This window comes from Ambystoma mexicanum, chromosome 1q (genome assembly GCF_040938575.1).
Source record: "Ambystoma mexicanum isolate Mex_15411 chromosome 1q, UKY_AmexF1_1, whole genome shotgun sequence".
Taxonomy (NCBI): domain Eukaryota; kingdom Metazoa; phylum Chordata; class Amphibia; order Caudata; family Ambystomatidae; genus Ambystoma; species Ambystoma mexicanum.
This window is the reverse complement of record NC_090922.1, coordinates 1,101,839,233-1,101,844,914: the sequence shown is the minus strand read 5'-3', so window position 1 is coordinate 1,101,844,914 and position 5,682 is coordinate 1,101,839,233.

The following is a 5,682-nucleotide window of genomic DNA, read 5'->3' as shown; positions in this document are numbered from 1 at the left end:
ACCCGAAGCCACACTGACCCACATGTTCTGGGCCTGCCCGGCCTATAGACCTTCTGGTCCCAGGTTCAAGCTAGGGTAGCAGAAGAGGACATAACATTGGACGTGCAGTCCCCCAGGGCCTGCATTTTGGGCTCATACCCGAGAGGCAAAAAGAACAAGCCCCTCAACAGACTCAAGGATTTAATGTACATCCTGGCAAAAAGACGTATCGCCATGGCCTGGAAACGCCCCAGAGCCCCTAGCCTCACAACATGGTGGGAAGACCTCCATAGATGGACTGTGGCCGAAACCGGGGCCTGGGAGCTGGCGCACCGACAACAAAAAATTGGCGACTCTGAGGACCTTTTACAATGGATAGCCCTCACAGCAGCTCTGTTCCGCCCTAAAGAAGACAGCTCCTCAGGCGAGGACCTGGACAGTCCAGGCTCACCTTAGCGCAAACAGTAGACAGCCCAACGTCCCGGTCTGGGTTTACATTGGGGGGGAGGGATGGGGGGGAATTACTATTGACACATAACTGATTACTTTGCTGATGATGCTGGTTGTATTGTATTTGAAAAAACAATAAATATATATTTTTTAAAAAAATTAAAAAAAAGTTAGTCTTACACATGTTTTATTTATTTTGTAGGTGATAACACTGACACATAGGCGCCATGTCCACAGTGTCACCCTTTTTTATACCAATTGCATCCTGAAGACGGGTCCTGGGACAATATTGATGAGCTGTAGACTGCAACAGTGCTGTCCTTGGCCCCAGAAACATCAATTTGTTGACGCCATTATACTATGTTTGTGTATAATTGCAATGTGATCATCACACATTATTACTAACACCACTTATAACCAACGATTGTCAGTAAATTGTGAATGCATTTTTTTGATAACAGCCAAAAATGCACATTGGTGTTCTCTTCTTCTTCTCTCTTGTGTGGCAATATACAATTGATGAACGCCCTAAATGTTTTTTTATGTATTTTAAGATCTGTGAAAATATGATTAAAATATGTTGAATAGATTGCCTTGACTGTGGTGATAAATATAATTTAATGAAATTTCCACTTTGAGAAATACTGTTGATAAGTAGCCCCTATGGTGTGATAGAGGTGGGTAGCTAGTGGTTAGTGTACTCTTTTGTCAGATCTTAGGCATATGACCTAAGCTCCAAACGCTTGCTTCGACCTGCCCCTGTCTTTCTTTCTTCACTCTTAGATCAAGGGTGTCTCCCACCCAGGTGTATGGAGAAAAGGGCAGATGAAGGGAGCAGACAAAGAAAAGGGCTATTCCTGTTTGGTCCAGGACACCCAGGACCAGAACCCCTGCTCCTCTAGCACCGGGTCAGCTCCCTCAAATATGTGTTTCACCCCCATCTCCCGCCAGCCCATCCCTACCATCAGCACTAATCGCCAACTATGCCCCTCACCAGTAACATCATTGACATTGGATCGCAGTAATCTCAACCTCATCACCAAAGACCCCATCAGTACTCATCATCCACCAGTTAACGGAAACTGCTGCTCGCTTATGTCTGCTCAGCAACCAGCCATGCAGCAAACATGGCTGACTTAATCACCACGCATGACATTTAAGCCATCTTCATTACTAAGACTTGGTTGAGATCCACCTCCACCCACATCCTAGATGTCCTCATCAACGGCTGCAGAAATCTACAACAAGACTGTCCAAACAAGATAGGTGGAGGTCTTGCTATCATTCTCAAGCCTGGCACCATTGTCATGTACCAACTGGACATCACCACCACTGGTACTTTCGAAAACCTTTGCTGCCACTTGCTGCTCTCCCCAACGGACAGTCACTTTTCACCTCATCTACAGACCACCAAAGCCGAACACCTCCTTCATCAAAGATTTCACGGATTTGGTCACCATGTCTCTCACGCTTACCAACATCTTCTGCAGTGACTTCAATATCCCTGGCAACCAAGTCAATGAAGGAAGAACTCCGCTGCCCACTCAACACTCTGAACCTCACACACCACACGAAAGATCCAACTCACAGGAAAGGTAATATCCTCAACCTCATCATCACTGACCTGCCCACCTTTCATCACAGTTCTCTAATTGTGCTAGACTGGTCAGACCATCTGGCAATTCCCCTTCCATTAGTGAAACCCAGCAGACAAGCCTTCAGATCATTCAAGAACCTCCCAGGGGAGGCTCTAACTGAAAACCTCACCAAACTCCACTTCACATGGATTGATCAACCTCTGACAAACCAGGATTGCGACTCGCTTCACCAAGAACTGAACACCATCCTCACAACCAACATCAAAAGCTATGCCCCAATTAAACAACGCACTCTCCAGCCTAAACCTTCCACAACCTGGTAAAATCAAGAACTCAACTTCAACAAATTAACTATCAGAAAACAAGAGGCTTGTCGAAATCCTGCAGGGCATCCAACCTCGCCCTGCTCAAGGAACTGCAAACTACACAAAGAGAGGGCTGGTCACCACTGCCAAGGCCAGCTACTACCAAAACATCATAGTCCAGGTCAACAGTGAAAGCAGAGCCATTTTCAAAGCCATCAAGCACTGCATCAACCCTCTGCCCAACCCGTACAATACTCCATTGAAATATCCATCACCATCAACTCTTTCTTCATCAAGATCATCATCATTATCCACTAACATATAGACGCCAATGTTACAATTGACCGCACACTACACGTCACATCTCACAAAAGGACAACTACCTAGAAAATGTTCAAGACATTATTGAGGACCTCACTGCTACCCTAGCATTCCTCAAGGCCACATTGTAAGTGGACAACATCCTACCTACATCCATATCAAAGATCATTCCGATTGAAGCACTTCTCCCTTTCCCGACGATCATCAGCAGCTTCCTAACTCAAGGTACCTTCCCCTCAAAACCAAACAAATCCTCTTGCTTCTCAAGAAACTAACACTGAACCCTGATGACCTCAGCAACTACCGCCCCATTATGCATCTTCCCTTTCTAGGTGAGGTCCTTGAGAAAGCAGTAGCCAGGCAACTCCTCCAACACATCGAAGCCAACAACTTCCTTCAGTCCTACCAATCTGGCTGCACGCCCAGATGCAGAACAGAAACGTCTACTATTAAGGTAATTGACGATGCCCTTATAATCCTCGATGACGGCCATCCTTGCCTACTGGTTCTCCGGGACCTCTCAGCAGCATTCGACAAAATAGAGCACCAGACACTCACCAACAATCTAGTTTGCTGCATGGGGATCAGCGAGATCATCCTCCGCTGGATTAAATCGTACCTTGCTAATTGCCACCAGTTCGGTCAAATGGATTCCTCCAAATCACCAACTCTACCCATCACCTGTAGAGTCCCCCAATGATCCATCTTCTCCCCTGTGGTCTTCAATCTTTACATGCAACTGCTTGGAACTCTCCTCGCTCCACGCAACATCCACATCCACCATTGAGCAGATGACGTGCAGCTCTACCTCACGATATCCTCCAGCAAAGACATCCACAGGCTCAAGGCCTGCCTCGCATTGATCCAGGGGTGGATGTCCAGTGCTTACCTGAAACTCAACCCCTCCAAGTCTGAATTCCTACTGTTGATCAACAACACTGAACACCCAGACATGGCTCTCTTCTATGGAACCCTAGAGCTTCACACCCCAGCTGGCACCTTTGCCAAGTCCCTTAGGTTTGACATCGACGGGCACCTCTCCTTCAAACCGCACATATCAAGGAAGACGTAAACTGCTTCGTACCAACTCTCTCTCCTGCTGAAAATCAAGCGCTTCGTGCCTGAAAACAACTTCAGATCTGCTGTCCACACCTTGTGTTACGCTCACCTGGTATCCACAGGGACGCCACCCAGATGGTTACTCGCTGGTATGCTTCTCAGCTTTGCCCTGATGTGGTCTGCGGGGAAGGTTCTGCCTGAAAATACAGGAGGACTGTGTTCAAGACTGACCGTGGGGTAAGTATCCTCCCTCCACCCCCATATGATTTCAGTCCCTCTGGCGCCCTCTCCTCACCTTGTGGTAGAATTAGGCGTGCTCTCCGTCCTGCCTTCTTTGCAGGTGCGCATTGTCTTTCATAGGCGAGTGCGGTCCAGTTACTTTACTGACGCCGGCCCGTTTGAGATTGTTCAGGTAGGTCTTATTGCTGTTCTTTAGTTTTGTTGCTATCTTGCATGCCCTTCTTTGTTTAAAATGTCTCTTTTTTCTCCCTTAGGTATGCAGAGCTTCAGTGCGGCGAACTGGCTATGGTTGAGCCCCGCTGGTAAATGATGGCGCATTAAGAGCGCTATGATGCGGTAAGTAAGCACTATGCGCAGCGCTGCGAAGTCTTGCCTTTGCTAACCTGTGTTTTCCTTCCTTGTAGGTTGCGGTGTTCTTCAGCGCGAGTGGAATGTCCGGAGTGGTGCCAGCCGAGAGGCGACCAGCCAGGTAAGCCTTTTGAGCAGTTCGTAATTTGTAAATGTCTCTACTTTCTTTAATGTTGCCTCTATCTTCCTCTTTCAGGTTGTTCTGTCTGGGAGGCTTACAGATTCGAGGAAGCTGTTCTCAGTAGCTGCAAGTGTTTAAAGATGAAGACTACAGGTAAGATGCTGCTGCTAATGATGTTCCTTTTGTCTTCTTGCAGGTTCTGCTTCTCCGAGGTTCGAGGGAATAGCTGGACGCGGTGAGTGTCACATTGCAAGCTGCAAAGTAATGCGAAGCGTGTTGTCTTGCTCGGGTGTGGTTAAATAGCCCCAACAAAATGGTCCAGGTGAGGTAGTGCCTAGGCTGCCACACCCAAAACACTAGACCGCATAGCTTGGTTCTTAGGAACCAAGCTATGTGGATGCCTCCATGTTGGCTGACAATACAATAAAGTAGTTCCCAAGCACATTGTTTTTCATGGTGTATGAGCCTAGCGCCATAGGCCTGGCTCATACACCATGAAAAACAATGCCATAGGCGCCAGGACTGGCCCATGAGGGCTTTTGAAGAGGATGCCAGGCTCTAGAGGCCAACGTCCTGACTCCACCTGGCCAATGGGTTTGCCAGAGGGGGTTTTGGGCGAGGGTCGTGACACCTTGGTCCTCTCCCACCTGGATAGTGGCAATGCACTTTTGGAAGGCCTTCCGGCCACTACCCTGGCACCCCTGAGATGTGTCCCGCATGCTGCAGGATGACTCATTAAAGGAATCCACAAATTCAACCACATCACCCCAACCATCATTGAACTGCCCTGGCTTTTTCTGCAAGCATGTATCATCTTCAAAGCCTGCATCATCTACAAGGTGGTCACCCTGAACTCCCCAAGCAACCTTACTGAGAAACTCCACATCTCTGGAGGCCTACAATCCACCAGAATTAGGGAAATGTGCAAACTTGAACTCTGCCGGTACAGGAAGGAACGATTCAGAAGACCAGTATTTCTGTCTGCATCCCAAGACTCTGGAACCTCTTGCCCACTCGCTTTGACAGCTCAGGAAACCGGTCAAGACCCTCCTTCAATGAATCGCTTCTGCCCAACACCGAGGTTGATACGCACCCCACTCTCCACCTTAACTGAGACTGGATGATATGATCCCCTATGTTTCCTTCCCTGGTTGCTTGTAGATCCATTGCTGGCAAATTACCTGCCCTCCCCTGTTAGATCCCCACTCCCTTGTTTCTCTGCATCTCTAAACATGTTCTTCCCCGTACGTTTATAAAGTGC